At 33.2% G+C, this 8,389-nt stretch overlaps 1 pseudogene across 1 annotated transcript; it reads left to right on the top strand.

Annotated features, from left to right (window-relative positions):
- Window positions 1-1,686: 1,686 nt before the first annotated feature.
- LOC149418894 (allergen Tha p 1 pseudogene) lies at window positions 1,687-7,768 on the top strand (annotated as a pseudogene). The gene is made up of 2 exons (XR_016303020.1): window positions 1,687-1,822; window positions 7,278-7,768. The product of XR_016303020.1 is annotated as an allergen Tha p 1 pseudogene (transcript).
- Window positions 7,769-8,389: the final 621 nt, after the last annotated feature.

Here is an 8,389-nt window from a genome sequence, read left to right as displayed (position 1 = left end):
TTCTCGACATAAATACCGCAAATAAGTAACAGCTCCCGTTTTGGCGGTCATCTCAGTCTGTCACTCATCTCAGTCTGCCGGTCATCTCAGTCTATCCGTCATCTCATTCTATCGGTCATCTCAGTCTGTCGGTCATTTCAGTACGTCGGTCATTTCAGTCTATCGGTCATCTCAGTCTCTCTCCATTAGTCAAGCTCGCCTTTTGCCATCGTTAGATCTTTATACCGTTAATTTTTTTATCTTAAAGAGTACAGAATAAACAAAATCATTGGCGAATTGGATATTTAGCATCTAATTTGTTTTCAACTCGTGTGAAAATTTCGTAATAACACTGGGTTATGAGAGACAACTAATTATATAAAAATAAGTTATTTCAAAACTTTTCCTATTTGTCTAAACCAGGCATGGGCAACCTTTCAAGGTCTGGGGCCAAATTATCATTTTGTCTCCGAGACAAGGTTCGGACCAAATTACTAAGCATAATAAAGTAATATTAAATTAAATAAAACACGTTGCTACTTCTATATATTTTTTTTTCGTCCGCTGCTTTTATCTCACTATGAAATTCCTGTTTCGAGATGAGCAGCTTTACAAGTATATTCAATCAAATGAGTACATCACATAACACACACACACACACAGATGGATCACATCGAATATGGGGCTCCTAAGGTGATTCATGACAGCATGAAAGCCACGACATGGGCAATCCAACAAACATCACCACTCTCAGCCAGTACGGAATTTTTACCATTTTCTTGAATAGATTCAACGAACCTATAGTTTTTATATTTTCACCGAGCATATTATAAAGCACCAGAGCTTTGTAAGACAAACTCCTTTGTCCAAAGGATGTTCTGATATTCACCGGCTGATAAATTAAATGAGAACCCAATCTTGTGTTGCGCACTTGTTATGATCTTTTGGCAGCATCAATATTGTTAAAAAAAATTACAGAGCCTGTATTATGTACAATTGCCTTATTGACATGATTTTACTTTCACCATATAATAATTTTGACGAATACAAAAAGCTTCTCTTATATATTATTTTTTGTGCAATATTTAAAGGCTTTAGGGTAGTCTTATGGCAAGAACTCCAATTTGCAACATTATATGTAAGCATTGATTGAACAAGCGAATAGTATATAGTTTTTAATGTAACTATGTCCAATATCTTTCTTGGAGTCTTGAAGACGTATGCTAACTTTCTTTATTTGTTTGCTAATATAGTAACATTAATGTTCTATTTTAGATTTCTATCAATTATTAAGCCAAGATATTTGATATTGTCTATTCTTTCCAAAGGTTACATTGCATTTGAATATTGTCTACATATACTCAATGAATCAATATTAAAAAATACAGCTGAATCTAGATACCTAATTATGAAATCGATTGTGCAATTCGTATTAAATGTATTTAATGATTTTTTTTCTGAATCTGATAATGAGTTAATGAGACATAAAAGGAGACATTATTTTTAAGAACATCAAATAATTTAAAAATTACTTTCGCTTGTTAGACTGTTGATTGAAAAACGGATCCGAATGAATTTCTTGAATTATTGGGAGACATTATCGACGTCTCTCTTCAACTAGTTGCCTAGGTGTCCAAATCGAAGACAGACTGACATTTGATACGGTTCCTCCTGAATTGTGCGTCGTATTGATATTGATATTATCGGTCGAGGAAATCTTGGGGGAAAAAAACTGACCGCGTTCGTATTTGGGAACCCGGCGTATAAATACGTCAAGGAAATATTTGGACCATCATACAACATTTGAGTTTCGATCTGTGAACAGTGAAATACACATTTAAATGTAAGTTAACCATTATAAGTTTAGTTATATTTAAGGAAAGTGTCAAACAATTATATTTGGATACCTAATAATTCGTTTATGTAAAGATTTTTTTTTCATATCGGCGTCTTCGGTTTACTCTTTCAGAATTCATTTAATATCTTCATTTATAATGTATATACCTATTTTTAATTGTTAGGCTAGTGGGTGAACAATTCATATGTTGGTATTATTTTTGTGCTCAAACACAAACATGAAACATTTGAAAAAAAAAATTTTACATCGGGGGAGATAGTAAAAAGTTCCAATTTGTGGAAAAAGTTTAAAAAATTCCCGCGTTTTGACGGCATGTTTGATCTTGTTAGTACCGTATGACGTTTGCCGGAAGGTTCCACTTCAATCTAAATACAAAAATATTATTTAAACAACCCAAACTAAGATCGTAGTCACCTATTTTGTGCGTGTTCGTTATACTAATTAAGTTGAGACGAAGTGTTATTTCAGTAATTTGGACCTATTTAGAAGCAAGCGAAGTACGAATATTTTACTCATATTTTGACAAATTGTATTTTAAGACTGTTTTTCTTTCTGATATTCTAACGTATTAAAAACCCCTTTTCCAAGTCTTATTTTCATACTGAACTGTTCCCAAATATGAGACAGATAATACGGCATCTTGTCTCGTCTTGTTGACGATGAATTATCTCTAAATTTTTATAAAAACAAAGTCGCCATCCGCGTCTGTCTGTTTGTGCGCTCAGTTCTTCTAAACTTCGCAACAAATTTAATTATGGGTTTCACTATCATTTAGGGAATTCCGGATCGTTTATATATATAGAAATTATTTGCATATTATATTTATAGAAATTAGAGAAAAGTCGATGTTTTGTAATCTGGACGTAAAAATATAATTTTCGGGCGCTTACATTGCTAACACTGTATAAACCTTATAAGATCATCGCAACCTCAAAACATTACTCCAAACCATTCATAAGTCCCCTAGCAAAGCCGGGTACACGTCAGCTAGTCTATGTATATTATGAATATGGTGCTAAAAGCTAACAATATTTAATTAGACCTAGAAATCATAGAAAGAAAATAAATGCACAGACCTCGAGAGTTTTACAGAGAAACAAACATTTTCCCTTCTTTAATAATATTCCTGTAGTGTTGTTTAAATTCTGTCCAAGTTTTGGATTACATATCTGGAAATCAATTAGATTTTTTTATATTATACCAGATTACCCGCTCGAGTCTAATTGATTTCATTGCATTTTGGTTCGATTCATAACAAAATACATTCATAGAACGATCGACAGCGGCCCTAGCAACAATTCAATAAAATACGCGTCATTATTTTCACAATTAAAGCGATCAAAGTTTAAATAATCTGTAAGAAAAAGTTTAATATATTCAGAGGCTTAAATTCACTCGACACTCGTAAACACTTATCTAAGTACGTAACCACACAGTGCACTGTGCAGTAGTTAAATCACTTTCTCAAGAAACCTGTCTGTTACCTCAGAGGACTGTTGTTCACATAATGAACTTGAAACCAAAACGCTACCGAATGATCATTATGAAACCAACCGGTGTTCATAATTTACACGTACCAAATCGTTTATGACAACACTGTAGCTGCAGTGATACCATCAATCTTCATACGTAATAGATAGGCTAAGGTGATTATCATTATTAGAAACGTTTTAAAGTCTTCTTTCTACTTTTAACGTGAGTTGAAGTTCACTCAAACGCAAATAATTTCAATGCTACCGACCGACGCAACGCGTCTCATCCTTATTTAGTTTTACTGCGAAATAATACTAATTCAATAATTTTATGTAGATGTTTTTAATTAAATGAAGAGCGTAGGGGAAAACAAGGAAAACAATTTAAAACAAATTTGCGTAAATCAAAATTTAAGAGGAAGCTACAATCCAAAAATGTGTATATTCTTGGTATACCTTATATTGTAGGTAATAGGCATTACAATCGCTTGACAAACAGAGTCTAGAAACATTTGATATCAAGCACAAAACTGGTTTTTATTTATTTTGTAAATAATTTTATAAGAAAGCAAAAAAGTTAATCAAGTGAAACTGTCACAGATAATGTTAGCTATAATAATGTTTTTTAAGTTGTTTCCTTTACGCTTAAGGTATACCAAGAATATACATATTTTTGGCTTGTAGCTCCCTCTTAAGGACTTATACGAATAGCATCGCTTTAAAGTCTATTTGTATAGATTATTCGTCGGACGGTATTGCAGACCTAAAAGTATTTATTTTGTAACAGTGTGAAAGTAACGAGATATTTGTTTGTTCCCTCTTATTGGTAAAATTAAAGAAAATTGTTTTACAATGAGTACACACGAGTGGGTACCGAAAATGGTACATACATTATGTTGATCATCTAATTAAAAGTATTATTTACGGTCAACTGTTTTTAGTTCATAATAGCAATTAGTAATGCCCGAACGCTCGGTCAAAGTGATGAAAAAAATTACAATTGAGTAAAGCTAAGAAGATTTTGATTTAATAGGACTATTGGTCGGCATTTTTACGTTCATTAGATATTACATATTCATGTTCATTAAATTGCTCTCCCTGGCAACTTGATCCGACTAATAATATTACTAAGTAGGGATTAGCTTAAACCCAAGCATACCCAATTTCTACCGATTTATAGCAAGTTTCTCGTTAACTCGTTAAGTTTTTAATTAACAAAAAACTAGAGTTAATTTTGAAGATAATATCTATAAATTTGTTATGCCGAATCGTTGACTATAGGAAATTCCCTCAATAGAATAAAAATTGTAAAGTAAGCTCAAAAAATTATTAAAAACACGTTTCGTTCTGTTATTTAATATGTTATAGGCATGAAAAAAATCACAGTGAATTTTTAAATGAAACTAAAGCGTTTGTCGAGAGGTTTTTGCTCTATTACAAATGAGTCGTGTTTTATTAAATATTTTCGCTTAACTATTATAGTTCAAACCATCTTTGAACGCCTACTACGGGGCCTTTAGATCCCGGTACAACAAATCCTACGTCATCTGGTACACAGATGGAAGTATTTTGTATGAGAATGGAAATTTAGTGAGCTTTGAAAAAGTTGGTCTGCCGGTAAGCCTCTTGGAGCGTTCCGCACAGTCATGGAAATAATGAACGATTTTTTTCGACAAAAGGGCATAAGTACTTGAACAGGAATGGTTTCTTACGATAGAGGTCAATTAGTGGATGAAAAAAACAGAGATTACTAGAAAATACAAATAGATTGACAGATTTTGAAAAAAAAAATCGATCGAACGGGCGAATCAACGTTTGAGAGTCGTTAATATTGTCGTAAATGAATAATCATTATTGCTTTCTATGAAAGTGAACTGTGCATAATGGATGTTTTTATAATTATTAACTGTGGACTTATTTTATAATATTCACTAAACACGTTTTAATCTTAATTACTTATTTATTTTTACAATTAATTATCCTAACCCAAATGATAATAATTGTCGAAAATAAGCATTGTTTTTGACACTTTAATCAATTAGAAAACACGAGAAACGATACTGTACATCAAATGTTACTGAAGTTTTAATTAGGTCATATTTAAAACAACATATCGCATAAAATTTATGATGATCACTAGCGCAGATAATGACACTTAGATCCAAATAAAACTGGGTTCATTGAACCAGAGTTACACAAACAGACAAATCAACAACCGAAATTAGTATGCTTTAATAGAAGAATAAACCCAGTCAGTGACCGGTCAGTGGTTGAGTGGGCATAGCGCTTGGGTCTCACCCGAGCGTCGCGTGTTCGATTCCTCGGCTGGCTAAGTCCTCCATCACAACACAAGCAACATTTTCGGCTTTCTGTGGTGGTAGTAGGAGATTTTCAAACATTGTTGGGTTATTCGTAACCTGGGAATGTTTGTCTTTCTTTTAAAAAAAAAAAAAAAAAAAAAAAAAAATATATATAATGAAGAAGAAAACTAGAAGTTCCCTCCATATAAATTTGGAAGGAAACAAATGTGCCGCTGACTTAGTACCTTTTGGTTCTAGACTATTTATGTCAGAGACCATGTCTTCCACACTAATTTCGTAATCGTAATGAAACACAGTTTTTAGAGGTATTAACCTCTCATATTGCTGCAGGTGAAATAGATTACTATACTAATTATTATTGCCGATCAGACTTATGAAACATTAAAACTAGCCTAAAAGGTAACACCGGTTGTAAACAATGCTTATGTTTATAAATAAATATAAGATACTGACCAGCCTAATAGGCAACGTGTGCTTCGACTAACCAAATTTAAAAATAGCGTCAACCATGGAATAACAATAATTGATTCATCATTTGTCCTTGCGACAGCTGCCAATCATTTTTCTAAAGTTATCAACATTGCGACGCGCTGACCACTGACTAGCGGCTTCCATTCAAAGATACGTGATTCTATTTTTTTAAAGATGCCTAAAGAAGGCAGCCAAATAATAAAGTTTGAAGCTGATAAAAAATTGTGCTTCAAAAATTCATAGTTGTCGTGTTTTTGTTATGATATATTCCACTCGAGCGATTTTTGGCATTTTATGACAAGTTTACAAAACCGCTTTGAGCGATCTCTAGTGTGCCAAATTTATACAATATAAAAATATGAGATAAACAGCGAAATCTACGTAGATTTATTGGCTTTAAACCGCAGTAATCAGTTTTATTTGTTTCCATGTTAGTTTTTGAGGAATGATGTTAATTAAATAATCTAGTTAATTATAAACATACCAATCGCTCGAGTGGTTATCATTCTTTTATCATTTACTTGAATTCGATTGTTCATTAAAAAATATATGATAGATTCATTTTAATATGGCCCGCCATCATTATCATTAGTAAATTTGACTTCACCGTGGAAAGTAACGTCAACATCTTTTTTCATTTAAATAAAATCAATAGGCGAGAAAATTATGGCAGTTATATAGTTTTAGTAAATAATAAGTTAAATACAACGCAGAATTAATTTTTGTAATCACTAAACCTGCGATCCCACCTCATTACATTGGAATCTATGAAATAGATCAGTGAAATATAACTACGATTATATTGATTTGACTTCAGCTTTCGTTTTATGAAATAGAAATAGACCATAGGTTACACAAGGTGGAAATACAGATTTATACAAACAGCTTGCTCATCATTTTTAAATATATTTTTGGTGACAATAGTACGTCTCCTATAGAATATTACAGCCTACGAAAATTCTATAATCGTTCTCGTAGATTTCCTCTTGAGATTTTTTCTTTTCATCGGCAAGTCTGGCATCCAAAATTGGAGACGGGCCTCCCAAAGTACGTCAAGCATTTCTTTTCATCATCGACCTGTCTCATCTTCATCTTTGAACTTCTCTTTTCGATCCGATGTTATTGTAATTTCTACGAGAATCCGACCGCTAACTAATTCATTGTTTTAAATTTCAGAACAAACATGAAGTTCTTATTCATCGCCATGGCCTTGTGCATGGTGGCCTACAGCGCCGCTCTGCCCGCCGACAAGTACACGGACCGCTTCGACAACGTGAACCTGGACGAGATTCTCGGCTCGGAACGTCTGCTCAAAAAGTACGTGGACTGCCTGCTGGACAAGGGGCGCTGCACACCTGACGCCAAGACACTCAAGGACAACCTGCCCGACGCGCTTTCCCACAACTGCAGCAAGTGCACTAAGAAGCAGAAGGACTCTGCAACCAAGGTCATCCGTCACTTTGTCAACAAGCGCCCCGAACTTTGGCGCCAGCTCGAGGTCAAGTACGACCCACAGGGAATCTACGCCGACAAGTACAGGGACGAAATCAACAAGGCCAAAAACTAAGCTGATGTTGTCTTTGAAGTCGAAAAAAAGTCCTTTATTTATATCGTTAGAAACTCCTAGAATGTTTGTTCACTATTAAATTGATCCATGACATTTTTAATTTACTCTTTTACTCAAACCTACTTTCCCACTGAAGATACTTTTTGGTACATTGTTTGTGATTTTTTCAGCTTCGATCCATTTATACCTAAAAAGATTGCAATGTGTTTGCTACATAAGAACTTTCAACTTCCAGGTACCAGACAGGACAGTGAATATGAATATTTTTTTTTATTTTTTTTTTTTTATTGTTTTTAAGTTTAATTTGTAGAACTCCATTTTAATTTTTATTTTTTATATATTCAATAATATTGTTATTGGGTTTATAAAAACAGTTTATTTTTAAACAAGTTCTGCTGTGTAATTATTATTACGCGTGACAGCTGTTTCGCCCTCTGAAGGTCAGGACAGTTTGATAATGCCTTCAGAGGGCGAAACAGCTGTCACGCGTAATAATAATTACACAGCAGAACTTGTTTAAAAATAAACTGTTTTTATAAACCCAATAACAATATTATTGAATATATAAAAAATAAAAATAAAAAAAATAAAATAAAAAAAATGAATATTTTTGATCTTAAATGAGTTTTTATACCTATTTGAAATGTTTAAACAACTTCACCTGGAGTATCTAAGGGATAGTTGACCGTAGCGAACCACTTGGGAGTGACCTATGGCAGAG

Source organism: Hesperophylax consimilis, chromosome 13 (genome assembly GCF_061612785.1).
Source record: "Hesperophylax consimilis isolate HC1 chromosome 13, BYU_Hcon_1.0, whole genome shotgun sequence".
Taxonomy (NCBI): Eukaryota; Metazoa; Arthropoda; class Insecta; order Trichoptera; family Limnephilidae; genus Hesperophylax; species Hesperophylax consimilis.
The sequence above is the reverse complement of the archived record's forward strand: the minus strand, read 5'-3'. Positions and strand labels throughout refer to the sequence as shown.